The sequence below is a fragment of the Hippocampus zosterae genome, chromosome 3 (assembly GCF_025434085.1).
Source record: "Hippocampus zosterae strain Florida chromosome 3, ASM2543408v3, whole genome shotgun sequence".
In the NCBI taxonomy this organism is placed as follows: domain Eukaryota; kingdom Metazoa; phylum Chordata; class Actinopteri; order Syngnathiformes; family Syngnathidae; genus Hippocampus; species Hippocampus zosterae.
This window is the reverse complement of record NC_067453.1, coordinates 7,527,168-7,542,003: the sequence shown is the minus strand read 5'-3', so window position 1 is coordinate 7,542,003 and position 14,836 is coordinate 7,527,168.

Genomic DNA, 14,836 nt, shown 5'->3' with positions numbered 1-14,836 from the left:
GTGCAGTGCTGGGAACAGCAAGGATACTCCGCAGAACCCTCAAGCTTCCTGGCCTCTGGTAGAGGACCCAAGCTGAATGAGGGACGGACACCACCCGAGGGGTGAGATGAGGATTTTTTTTTTTTTATATATACATATACATATGTAGAGAGAGTGCGAGTGAGTATGTGTGAGTGAGGGAGTGTGTGTGTGACACAGATAGAGAGAGAGAGCGAGTGAGGGAGGGAGTGTGTGCTTGAGGGAGACAGTGAGGCGCTGTTCATGCCCAGAATGGTGCAAACCTCCATTTTGAAATGCATTTGTCTGTGAGAATACCAAAAGAAAGAAAACTCATTCCATGGACACAATCAGACTGCGTAATGCGCAAGGCTTGCTCAAGGCACAAAAATAGAAACCTAAATGGGATGAGTAGGATGATGGGGGGTTTTTTTATTCTTTTTTTTTTTTTTTTACATCGAATGGATTGAAAATATAAGAGGTGATAGACTTACTCGTCTGCCAGAAATGTTGCTATGATTCATTCATTCATTCCACTTAACACTCAGCTGGTGAGGACAGTGACATACTCCAGGGGAGCATGTTCGAAGGCCAGTGGTGGCTCGACCAGGTCCACGTAGGACACCATTGAGATAAATGTTTACATTTGTCTTATCTCAAGGGTTGTCCAATTCCTTCTTTTTGAATTTTCTTGCCACTAAGAGCTAAATAATATGTCCAAGGAATCACAGGCTCTGGGTCGCCACAATGTTTTACATGGGTTACATGCCCAGCTTAACATGGGTTATGATCACCAACACCCTTCGAGCATTCAGTATCAACAGTCTCTGATAGGGTCAGGGTGCGGGCTGTTATAAAATAATAATTCAAATAAAATTAGATGCATAAAATGGGGCCAGAGAGGGATGATTTTCAAAAGATCATGTTAATAATATTCTGTCAGGTCAGAGAGAGTTTTTATATGGAGTAGTTTGGATTCACGAACAGGCAGTCAAATTGTTCCAATTAAGTATTGAGAGCAACAAAAAAAAAATGGAGAAACGGCAAGACATGGGTTAATGTGTGAATTTGTTTTTCAAATGTTTGCCTCAGGAGGTAAAAGACTATGAATATATGGTATCGTGGAGTCACACATCTGTGTTCAAAAATTCTACTAGACAAAGATCAATATGAGATAACACTTAAGATTCATCACACCTTTCTGACATTTATTTTGGAATATCCAGCACTAACACCATGAATGCAAAATAGTCTAGTGGCCACTTAGCTTTGAAGTTTTTCCATCATACTAACTCATGTAAATGGAATGTGTATTCAATATTTAGTCAGATTAAATTGGAATATGTTGAACTCTAATACATTAATTTCCCATGATGTGCAACTATTTGTAAAAGATTTAAAAGATTTTAAAACAAACCAGACATTTGGAAATCCGGTATACAGTGGTTGAAAAGGATAATGCAAACCTACAAATGATAACATTTTAAACACATATGGAAATCAAATCCACAAAACAAAGCATGACCGTGTGTAAATGAATGTTTGTTGCTTCAAAAATGTATGTTGACATGCTAAGATGTCTTTGTATCCATATAGCAATGTTGCAGATTTCCCAATTGTGGTATTCATAGGTTATCTTTTAGGAAGCAGCTTTTGTTCATGTAAATAGTTATATAGGTGCATTCATTTCAAACGGCTGCACTTCACAGTATTTCTTAAATTCGCCGTGAATTGAATTCAGTGACTTTTATATATTTGGAAAAAAAAAGGAAATGCTTGTCAGATTCTTTCAGACAGAACATAAGTCAGTTTGAAGTCAAGATGGCGCCCGAGTAGGCAGCCGTCAGCAAGTGCTCTCATGAGCCTTGCTTTTTTTGTTGTTCTTGTGTCACTTTGTGTTTGTTGTTACGTCGTGTGGACTTGATGTGGACCTTTTTCAGCATTTTTTGGCCACGACATTCATCAAGGAGGAGACTCTGTGCTTGGTGGTTGCGCCTTCTCGGCAGCATGGGTATACCAGCACTGTTTTTGACTGGAGGAATGTCGGCGCCATTTGACTGTCGTTGCTGGACAGTCCCGGGGCGCTTGTGTCTTGCGCCTGTAATGGGCAGCATTTTTCACAGCCCCGCTTTGTTCAGCGGAGAGATTGGTGCTGTTGAACGGTCTGCAGCTGGATGGATGGAGGTCTTGAGGAGCCGACGATGAGAAGAAAGGAGCGTTGGCGCGGAGTGCCGATGCGGATTTGGAGCTGGGAGTCGTGGCTTGGAGTTTGAAGCGGATTACGTGGGACAGGAGAAGTGAACTAATCTCTTTTCGTCAATGGATGCTACAGCTTTGTGTTTGCTTTCAAAACTTAGCTTGTAGCAGACGTGTGCACATTTTCAGCATGATGTCTCTGATCCACTGGAGAAAGGACACTTTGATCCTCTCCTCTTTCATCTAGAACTGCTTCAGACAACAAAGTGTATGCAGAAAATTGGTGAAGATTGAACGACTGTCTGTGTCCTATGTGTTGTCCTGTGTTATTTTTGTTATTTTGACTTCAAAATGGCGCCGCGAGAGTGGCTGCCTTTCCAGCAGCTCCTATATTTTGTTGTTCTACTTCTTACTTTCATAACTTTGCTGCTGTGAATTGGGAATTTCTCCATTGTGAGACTAATAAAGGTTTTTCTTATCTTATCTTATCTTATCTTATAAGACATCAGACATCATTTTACTCAGATTATGTACATTACGAACAAAATTCAGAAGTGCTCATCAAACCATGTCTAGGTCCACTTTGCTGTCTTCCCGTTTTACTTCACTGTTTGCTGTAAGTAGATTATGAGGCCAGGACCGTAGCCAGTAGAGCTGTCAGACAAATATTTACATTGTTTCGGTGAGCACAGAGCTGTGTGATGTGGTTTTCACACCATTCAACAGAATGACAGAAATGTTTCAGCCTGTATCTATAATTAGTGACTGTGACATACTGTTACTAAACCGGCATCTCCGCCCACTCAAGATGTCAAATAGTTGGACATCCTTCAAATGAACTTTTAAAATGAATGCAAAAACAAGGGTATTTTGTCTTTGTTCACATTTTGGTATCCTTTAAAACATAGGTGTCAACCTATGTTTTAAAAGGACTGATACTGTTTCACATTTTGTCCCAATATTATTGTCCTGACTCTCCATTGATTTTGTCAGCATTTTGACTTTTTACACATTAGCTTATCATCTTCACTATTCTTTTCTTTGTCGGTGAAGAACTCTAGTTGAACTCCCCAAGTTAAGACAATTCTCTGTCCGTCCTATTTCTTCTGCACACTATTTATTGGACATTTTGACCATATTCACATTCTCTTGAATATTAGCCTCTGGGAGACAAACCTTTCTTTTTCTCAGCCCGATCATAAATTAGTGTCTTAACTTTCTGTTCTTCCACAGTGCAATTACGTTGGTTCTTTAAAGGGTGAAATTTTGTGATGAGAGCATCTTCCAATAGGGTATCCCAAATTTATCCATGAAAATATGTAGGTCTCAAAGTCTTCCTTTCTGTGTTTCTTTTTATTTAAAAAATGGACGGTAATTTAAGAAATAATAGCAAAGAATGTCACACTTTGAAAACGGTGTCTCCAAAAGCTGTCAAGGGAATACCCATGAAATAAACTTTAACAGGTGTTCATCTTTGAACAATATCTAACACACATCAAGTGACAATTTAATAGTTTGAGTCAGAATAGTTTATTGACATTGGCAGTGAAAGGTACATTCACAAGTCGGAATTTATTTTTATTTATTATTATTTTTCTTTTAGTCCGATCGCCCATTATGAAACATGGTACTAATGAAACGAAAATGTTCAATAGTCGAAACAATAAGCAAGAGACATAAATTCCTTGTGTTAAGTTTTAAGTTAAATTTATTCAGTGTCCATAAGACAAGTCAAGTCAAGTCAACAGTATTTATAGAGCACTTTCAAACAGCCATCGCTGCATACAAAGTGCTGTACATGGAGCGATTTAACATGCACAATAAACAGTAAGACAAATCGGTAATAAAGGCGGTAGAAAACACCAAACAGTAAAATCAAGAACAAATCTAAGTCATGCTGAGTCGAACGCCAAATAATACAAGTGAGTTTTGAGGAGGGATTTGAAGATGGGCAGCGAGGAGGCTTGCCGAATGTTCAGTGGGAGGTCATTCCAGAGAGATCACTCTCTGATGATGATGAAGTCACTGGGAAGAACCTGTTTATTTGGCGCGAAGTCCAAATGGACCATTGTCCTCCTGTCTGATGGGAGAGGGATGAACAGGTTGTGGCACCAGCATACCACACATGATGGATGAGATGAGGATGGTCTCTATGATGGCCGTCAAGAACTGCACCATCATTATGATTGGCAGCTGGAGTTTCCTCACCTGCTGCAGGAAGAACAACCTCTGATGGGCCTTTTTAGTGAAGGAGGTTATGGTTCGCACCCGTTTGAGGTCCTGGATGATGATGGTGCCCAGGAGGGCTTTCACACTACAGCTGGAGAGTGAGGGGGCACCGTGGCCTGTGACCTTCCTGAAGTTCATGATTATCGTTGTTGTTTTCTTTCTGTTGAGTTACAGGTTGTTGTGGTTGCACCAGGGCAGCAGCCAGTAGTGTACATCCTCTCTGTGAGCAGTTTCATCACTGTGTAAATTAATCCCGATGACGGCGGTGTCGTCCGCAAACTTGATCAGTTGGCTGGAGATGCAGTGGTTAGGGTACAGAAGAGCCAGGAGACAAGTACACAGCCCTCAGTGGCTCCAGTGCTGATACACCTTGTGTCTGACACAGTCTTTCCAAGATGTACGTTATTTCAGGTCCATCAGGAAGTCTGTGAACTACCTGCAAAGGGAGTCAAGCACGTCGAGTTGGAAGATCTTGTCCTGGAGTAAAGCTGGGAGGATGCCTTTGAAGGCAGAGCTGAACAGAATAGAATCATCTTTGTTTGTCATGTACACACACGTACATGCAATTGGACTTCAGCATTTGACCAATTGCAGTCGTGGTCACAGCAAATACACTGTTATTGGCCCACAGCAAGGGGCCACTTCAGCACCAGTTCTGGGTATCAATATCTTGGTCGAGGACGCCACAGCCGTGTGTCCAGCGGATGGTGAAGGTGACTGATCACAAATCGTGTCCTGAAGGTGGCATGCGATAATCTTAACCATTTGGTCAAGGCTACTCCTGAAGATGATTCCGGCACAGTTTAATGGGGAGTCTGGAGTTGCAGTGTGGAGTGGAGCGAAAGGTTGACTGGAACGTACTGTATATAGACCTGATGGCTCTGTCGGCAAACTGCAGCGGGTTCAGGAGCGGGGTGCTTATTGACTTGCGCGCAAAGCACTTTGAGTGCTGATGTCAGCGCTACAGCTCTGTATTCATTAAGTCCTGTAATGTGACAATAGTGAAAGACTTGAGACAGGCTGGCACATGACCTGACTCCAATGAAACGATGAAAATGTCAGTGAAGACGGCATAAAACCACGCGGCCCCACAATTAAAACCAAAAAATAAAAATTAAACAGGGCACCCATACAGAATTTGGTGCCATATTGGCGACAAAACAATGATACAAATGACAGAAACAGGAAACTTGTACAGACGTAAACAAGCCAAATTCACAAAAGCATGGTGCAAATTGATACAAATGAAGCAGACATATCTAATTCACAAAGTATGCTTAGATCGTGAAATATTTCTCAAACTGCACTGCCAATCTGATTGTGTCTCACTGCTCCGGTGTCATATGCCCGGATTTAAATGCATACATTTTATGTAAAACTTGCACAAAACTATACAAATGAGCATTATTGATAAATGTCTAATTCACAATTCCAGCACTTAATATACACACGCTGTTTGACTGAAGAAAATAATGTCTTTCGAAAGCTAGTGTACAGCGATTGTTGCACGGACAAGGTATCACTGGGCCAGGCCAGTGTTTTGGGCATGGGCTTTTACTTGTAAAGCACTTTTCTACCTACAAGGCACTCAAAGGGCTTCACACTGACTCCTCATTCACCTACTGATGATGCAGCATCAGGAGCAACTGGTTGTTCAGTATATTACTTAAGGATACTTTGACATGGTCAGTGTCATATAAGGACTTATGCATGAACTTTATGACAGCAGTTCGACATGACGTAAAGAGCTGCTTTCAAGTTACCCATAGCAACCGACCTCGTGCATGAGTAAAACAAGATTGTGTCGATGTTACTGGTACGCTGGCCTGTACAGTTCCCAAGCTACAAGTAAAGCACCCCTTGTTAAGCGCAACTCTCTGAGTGGACATTTTTCAGTAACATTATATGGCGACAGAAGTTGACGACGGGCGTGCAGCTTCGGATGTTGGCAGAGTTGAACTCCCCAGGAAACTTTCCGTTCTACTGCCTGGCGGATTCGGCTGATTGGAAGCAGTGGTTTCAGCGTCTTCATGTGGCGACGAAATTGAACAATGAGGATGGCGAGGTGCAAGTAAGCTCTTTGATCCACGCTATGGGCACGGAGGCAGAGAATATTTTCAAGGCATTCACTTTTGCGGATGAAGCAGACAAGATGAAATTTTGACGAATTAAATACGACAAATACTTCTACCCAAAGAGGAATGTTAACCATGAGCGAGTGCGTTTCCACCGGAGAGTACAGCGGCCCGGTGAAAAAGTCAAAATGTTTATAAGAGCTCGATACGAACTGTCAGAACATTGTGACTTTGGGATTCACAGAGAGGAGCACATCAGAGATCTCATAGTAGTGGGAATCACAGACAAACAGATGTCTCGTAAACTGCAGCTTGAGTTACAGCTCACACTAGCCCAAACTTTCAGGCCGTATGCTAGTCCGAGGATGTGACGAGGCAAGTACACGAGCAAGATGAAGAGTGTGCAGCGGTGCAGGAGGTCTCACATCCAAATACTGCATTCAGAGGACAGCAGCAGTGGAAAAATAAGAAGCAAGTGAATGGGAAGCACACTGAGCAAAAATGTGGAAGATGTGGTAAAATGAAGCACAGAACCAAAGTAAATGTCCAGCTATGAAATCAACATGCTTCAAGTGCAAAAAGGTGGGTCACTGGGAAAGAATGTGCCACAGTAAGTCCATCAGAGAAGTGACAGACGCGGAGACTGTTTTGAAGACACCATATTTCCTTGGGGCTGTTACAGACACTACTAGCGAGAGTGATAAATGGACTGCAGAAATTGTCACCGGTGCAACACCGGTTAAATTTAAAATGGATACTGGAGCAGATTGCAATGTCACAGAGAAAGAGACATTCGACATGTTAGTCCCTGAACAGAAACTTGTGCTGCCCAATATGCCCCCAATGAATAGCCCTGGTGGCTATACTGTCTTGGAAAATTCCAGGCAAATGCAAAGTACAAAGAAGCGTACAATTCATTTACAGTGTTTGTGATCTACAGCCAGACGTTTAATAACCTGCTGGGTAAAGAGACACCTTAGTAGTACACACAATGGGACTACTGTAACGCATGGAACAAGTGCACAATGCCTTCGGCGAGCATGGAACTCTTAAGACAGAGCCAGTCAAAATAAATCTCAAAGATAATGCAGAACCGTATGCAGTACACACAGCTCGTCGAGTCCCTCTGCTGCTTTTTGGTAAGGTAAAAGATGAATTGCAAGGCATGAAGAAAAACAAGATCATTGAAAAGGTAACTGAACAGACAGGCTGGTGCGCACCAATTGTGCCTGTCCCAAGGAAAAATGGTCAAGTGTGCATCTGTGTGGATTTGAAAAAGCTAAATGAGGCTGTGAAGAGAGAAAAAACTGCTGAGGAAAGCGGTAGCCGAGGAAATCACTGCAAAACTGTGCGGCGCAACCACATTTATGTCACTTGACACGGCTTCAGGGCCGTGGCAGATACCCCTCTATCCACAAAGCAGCGAGTTAACCACATTAATTACACCTTTTGGAAGGTACGCATTTAAACGTCTGCGTTTCGGCATCACAAGCGCTCCAGAAATCTTCCAAAGGAAAATGATGGAGGCCCTAAGTGATCTTCATGGAGTGGCTATCTACCTCTTTCTACAGGAGATCCCGTGTCCACATTGTTTCGGACAACGCACCCCAATTTGCATGTGAGTAGTTCCAGAAGTTTTCCTGTGACTTTGGCTTCCAACACATTACTTCCTGTTGAGATATATGTGGGCATGAGTAGATATGTGCACGTGGATTTGGGTGATGAATTGGTAATAGTTTTCCGACAGCGCCATTTGCACCCCCTCCAGTGAGGTCAACAAACTTTTGCTCAGAAATTTTGAGTTTTCTCTTCCTGCCATTGTTCTGCCATGGAGTTCTTGGTGCAAACCCACCATTTATAGTTTGCCATGTGTGGCTTATAGCAACCAGGGGAAATTAGGGGCAAACTGCACTCTGCTTTGAAAACTTTATGGGCGTGTTTGCGCTGGTACGTGATTAGCTCAATATCCTTTGTGAACGGGATGTTAAAATGGAACAAACTGCTGGCACAAATGAAGTGCGGTTGAAGGTGCTATTTGCAGCCACAGTTCATTCTTTGTGAATGTGGCCCTCAGGGCAGTTGCATAAAAGACCCACACCAGATAATACACAAGAGCATGGTTGGTGGGGAAAGCAAAATGCTGTATATTAGTGGACCCAATGATAGATATCAGGAAGTGATGATGCATCCTAGAAAACTGGGAAGTTGAAGATGTTTTAACTATCAATGAGAAAACGTTCTGGAAAGCGAAGGCCAACTGCCAATATGTAATACTATACCTATATACCTAATACCTATTTTCTTCTTTTTGGGATTATTTGTGATTATATTTAAATACCAAGGTGTTCTTAATCTCCCCAATGTGTTTGTTTTGGTTACAGAGCAGTTAATGTCTTGTTTTAGCCAACTATATATTTTAATGTCAAAATGAATCTTTTTTTTTGTATTTTTGTGGTTTGAATGAAAAGTAAATTGTGTTTTGAATATTACAATATTATAAAATGACCGACCTCATGAAATTGATCCTTGAATCTTTTTACGGACCTTTAACATTTTAATATGAGAACTTGTGATCTACAACCCCAAAAAATGTCCTTGTGTTATTAGAATGTTTATAATATAAAGTAACAGTCAAAAAAGCAAATTACAGTCACTAAGAGGAAAACTTCAGGAGCGTGACGTTCATTCCCAAGGACTTCTCCCTTGTGAAGTAGAAAGAAATTGTGACTCTGTGTATATAGTGCATGACACATCACACATCAAATTATGTTTGCAGAAAACTGCGTTGCCGTGTATACGTGCACACAGACAGGGTGATCTCTTGCTTATCGTGCTCTGTACAAAAGGCAAGGATACACTGGAAAAAGTGCCGTGCTTAATTTACTCAATTTTATTTTGTCAACTGGTTGTACAAAACGGAATCATATGGATCCAGATAGATTTTTAAAAAGTAGATGCATAGTCTTTTTTTAACTGTCTGCATTCAGATAATTTAATTTCATGCAACCAGCTGTAATTAAATTGAGTAAATTCAACAAAAACCTGAAGCTCAGTACTTTTACACACAAGGAACGCCGGTATAGCAGTAAACAAACATATAACACATATTTCTGCTTCATAAGCTTTCAGTTCATCAATTATAATTATAAATAAATATGTGATATTACAGTAATTCCATTTGAAACGAGGCCATATTTTGGATTAAAAAAAACATGGTTGTGCTAAGACATTTGAAAATGCAGAATTCTGAATTATGAAGGGCAATGAATGTAAGTATATTTGTCGGATAAGCATTCGTTACAACAACAAAATCGATATCAGTGAATCTTAATGACCTGGAAAAAAACTGAACGAATGCTAGAAACGTCGAAAGGTTGGTCCAAGGATTTCAAGACCTTCAAATTGTGACGCAATGAAGGAATGTATGGCCATGCCTTCATTACCTCACCTTTGGATCAAAGTTCTCAGAGTTAAACTGGTTAAAAAAAGCCAATTTTGTCTATCCAACTGGTACAAAGGGCCACTTCTTCGACTTTTAACTAGCTCTGATAATTGCTTCCACCTTTGCATCCTTCAGACGTTAAGATTTTGTTGCTAACAAACATGACTTTGGTGAAATGACGGACACCATCAACCAATTCTGCATCGTACTCATGTGTCCTTCATAACCCACAAGTATATTCCTAATTTCTAAATGATTTAAAAAAAAAAGGTGGGCACTAAAGTATAACAATTTAACCCTTGAGCTCAACATGATCTGTTTTCTTGGGGCAGTATTATTTACATTTACAATGACTGATTTGAAATAGGTTTTTGATATGCTTGCTCAGAGGAAATGTACGAGATATACTGCGGTCATACCGATTGTGAGTTGAACTATTCTCGCGACACGATTACATTTTATACAGTTTGCATAAATAGGGCCGAAACTATACAGATACATCAGAGCCAAACAGCTTAGCGAATGTGCTACTGCATCACATGCACAGCACATTAAAAAAAACTAAAACCAATCATAATATCAATAAGACCTGAACTAATATGAAGCCCCCCCCCCAAAAAAACAAAACAAAACAAAAACAAATAAATAAATAAAGGAAAAACTACCCTTATCCTGGTGTGAATGAGTATGAATTGTTGTCTTTCTTTGTGCCCTGCGTTTGACTAGCGGCGTAGGGTGTACTCCACCTTCACCTGTAGTCAGCTCAGAAAATTTAAAATTGTTTTGGCAGAAAATTTTGTTGTTTAGGCTTTTTTTTTTTGCATTAGAAGATGGTGTGAATGGAAACACACTGACACCAAAACACTGATTCCATAAAGGAAGTTGACATAAAGGTTTATTTATTATATTTTGCAAACATGAGCAAGTCATATTTCATCAGTGTATGCACTTTGAAGCATAGTTGTGACCATAGCAACAATTCAAAACCAAATCTTCTTGAGCTCTCCATCAGTTCATCATGCAAATACCTTGTTGGAAGAACCATTGAGATTTACATTGATATCTGGATGGCTGTTGAGGTAGGGGTGGCGGCGTAAAGATGAAAAGTGATGAAGAGTGAGGGTAGCGGTGTAATCCATACAAACAAATGCCTCTTTAGAATTCCACACAGCGCTCTGCTGCAGCGTGTTTGGTTTCCAGGCAGCTCTGCATTATTAATGCACACATCTTCCCTGTTCTCCTACATCCAGAGCATTGGGATGAGTGGGGAGTTCAATGAAAAACAGCAAAGTTGCATATGATGGCTACTAAGCTAAGCAAACTATGCAATGTTGGGGGGGAAAAGAGGTGCTCTTAAAATCGGAACTATGGGAAATCTGTTGCAACCTACACACACACACATACACAAAACTATGTTGACAATGCTGATTACATACATCATATGTTGGAAAACAGTCACAAGATTTCTTGGATTAGGGAGCCAATTTTCATTTAGATAATTAGATGGGCAATTTGACTGGGGTCGATAAAGTTATTTGCTTTCTCAAAATATCAAACATAAGCCATAACTGTCAATATGGAAATTCGTTCCAACTGATACAAGGCAAGAAGCAGTTGCCTGGGAACCTGTGGAAGTCAATGCACCCAGCTGCTAGAATATGCATGGAAAAAATATTCAGATTTCCTGTGAAAAAACACACACACTGAGACATTTATATGGCCGTAGATATCCTGAACAAAATATCAACACTTTGTTTTTGCGCAAATGTTCCATGAGCTGAATTCAAAGACCTAAAACTTTTTCTCAAAAAGCATATTTCTCTCAGATATTGTGGCATTGTTCTGCGGGATAAAACGGCATATTTTAGAGTGGCCTTTTTTGACGGTAGCCGATGGCACACATGATATAATTACACTGGACAACAACATATTTTAATCAGAGATGGCTTTATGTGTCTTTAAACATCTTTTTGACGATGATTTTAAAAAGATGTCTTTACTTTTTTTTTCCAACACATTAAGTTTCTATCCATTTTGTGGTATTTTTTTGTCGGACTTCCACTGAAGTATCCATCCATCCATTATCCAAACCGCCTTACAAGTGTCGCGGGCGTTCTGTAGCCTATCCCAGCTGTATTCTGGTAGTTGTTTCATCATGTTATTTTTCGTTTTTGTTTGACCCGTAAAAGGTTTGTAAATTCGTAAATATGAAAAAAATACTTTTGCTGAACATGACCCATCGGTCCATTTTCTAATCCGCTTATCCTCCTGGGAGTTATGGGCATGCTAGAGCCTATCCCAGCTGTCTTTGGGCAGTTAGCGCGGTACACTCTGAACTGGTCGCCAATCAATCGCAGTGCTGAGTAAGAAGCCGTTCAGATAATGGATGGATAACAGAGAAATACTGGTAACTGACATGGCCACACATCCATCCATTTTCAGCACCGCTTATTCTGAAGAGGTTCGCAGCGGTTATTGCAGCCTGTCCCAGCTGACTTTGGACGAAAGGCGCACTACCCCCTGAACTGGTCGCCAGTCAGTTGCAGGGCACATAAAGAGACAGACAACTATTCACACCCACAATTGCACTGTCACTAAGTGGGAACTGATCCGACGCTGCCCGCACACAAGTCAGGCAGAGGCGACTGCACCACTACACAATCAGTGACCGACCATGGCCACACAATTTATTGCAAAAACCCAAACAGCTGGGTTGCAAAACCGATGTAGATGGTGAAAAAAAAGAAGAAAGAAAAAAGAAAAACAAAAGGTCACAGGGCTCCATTTAGAGATGATAGAGAGTCTACTCTACCTGAATCTTCCCTGCAGAGCAGTGTGCTGAGGCGATGTACCAGAATGACCTGCTGCTTTGGTGTACTGTTGACTCTTTCATTTACAGACATTGAGGTCATAGGTGGGACAAAGCTTGGACCGCAAGAATTCATTTCTCCAACCCCATTAACTTGAATAAGAGATTAAGTCACCAGAAAGGGCAGAATTAAAAGAGCTAAGAAAAATGTGCGAGCATCAAACGCATAACCACATTTGGCCTGGCAAAGGTTAACGCTTAACCTTTGCCAGGTTGACCTCGGAAGAGGAAAGTTTGAGCGTGTTTTTTTTTTTCCTCTCCCTACTCAGCGTTTTTCCTTTCTGAATTCTGATTGTAATTTCCCCATTGCGGGACAAATAAAGGATATCTTAACATTTTCCCGGTGCCTACTGCAGAATCCGGGCATGCTCGATGCCAATCTGGAAGACACAATCCAATCTTCATGATGTCAGTGACAAGAGAAATTGGAGTCATTATCTTTCTTTCTCGCTCCCTTGTTCTCTTTACAGTACGTCTTGTTCACTGACTGACATCTTTCTGGCATGGAGGACATCTGTCAAGCTTGTTAATTGAAAACCGATCAGAAGACCAAGAAACTGCTCATTGCTGTTCAGGATGTGTTGTTGGCCAGTGGATGGATGCTTTTGGAATGCGAGAGGAAACCCGAGTACCCAGAGAAAACCCACACAGGCAAGGGAACATGTAAACGCAATACAGAAAGGTCATGGCCTAGAAAAAAACCCAAGACTTTGGCACTGTTAGACAGACATGCTCAGCTATTTCTCTGTAGTGTTATACACAGCGGTAATCAAACAAAAGATGATGGAGCCCATCAAAGCTCACTTTTGGGATGGTTTACTTGTCAGTTGTTTGTGACATACTCCACAATGAGAATGTCACGTTCTGCTCTGTCTTTCTTTTTGTTTCCAGCACCAGCTAGAGGGGAGGGCGTGCCTTTTCAGCAGCGTACCTATTTCTCGTTCCCCATCAAGCCTTTGTCGAGTATTTAAGGCCTGTCAAGTTTCTATGTCACATTATTGGCGTTGCTTGCTGTTATGCTCGAAATATATTTTGTAGACTGCACGCTTATAGTCGCTGCTTTTTCCATACCTTGTCTTGTAAATATTTTGTTTTTTCACTTATTCTTGTTTGATTTAAGTTGCGTATGTTTGGGCCTTTGCCATTTCGTTTTGTGTATTTTCGGGTGACAAATTTAGCTTGCTGCTGGTAAGCAAGCACTTTATTCTTATTTGTTTTTCCTGTCTGTTTTTTACCAGAGATTTATATTTATACTTTGTCGATTCTAAATTTTTCTATTAATAAATATTTTTTGTTTCAAAATTTGAGTCTGCGCTTGTGGGATCCGCACACCATCAAGTTTGTTTCTGAAGCTACGGCTGCATTTGCCTTCTGTATATCACATGTTCAGTTTGAGCAAAGGTGTGTTTTTTGTTGAAAAACTGATCAGCGAATCAGAGGGGAAATAAATAAATACATAAATCATCCATCACAGATTCAAATAGATGCCGCAAATATCAAATGTACCGGGTACCTATTTAAATAACTGCTGTACCTGCTGCATGTCTTTCTTTGCTGTTCACAAAAGTATTTTCTAGCACTTTTGCCCATGATCAACAATGTTTGCCATGGCCTGAGGAAGGAGAGGGCAAGAAACATGATTTTAATATGAAATGTTTATTTGTTAAGCAGAATTTGTTTTTTTTCTGTAACAATGAATCTGATTTAAAAACATGCAAAAAAAATTATTACAACTATTGTAAATAATTTAAATGGAACAAGACTCTACCTTGATGACGAGTAGCAGGTCTGGGATGGACCTCTGTGCCTTAAGTGAAATTTTTTGGTTTCAAGCAATCAGAGATGCATGCATTGCTTTTGTTTGGAAAATATTTTTACGTCAGTCAAACACAGAGCATGGGGTGCAAAAAAATAAACCTGCTTGAATTATTTGAGTAGCTTTCGGAATCACTTATGTCGTCGTCGTTGGGTTAGCTTGAAAGTGGGGTTACCTCCGGGTGTGGGATCGGAACAGGCTACATCATGGGA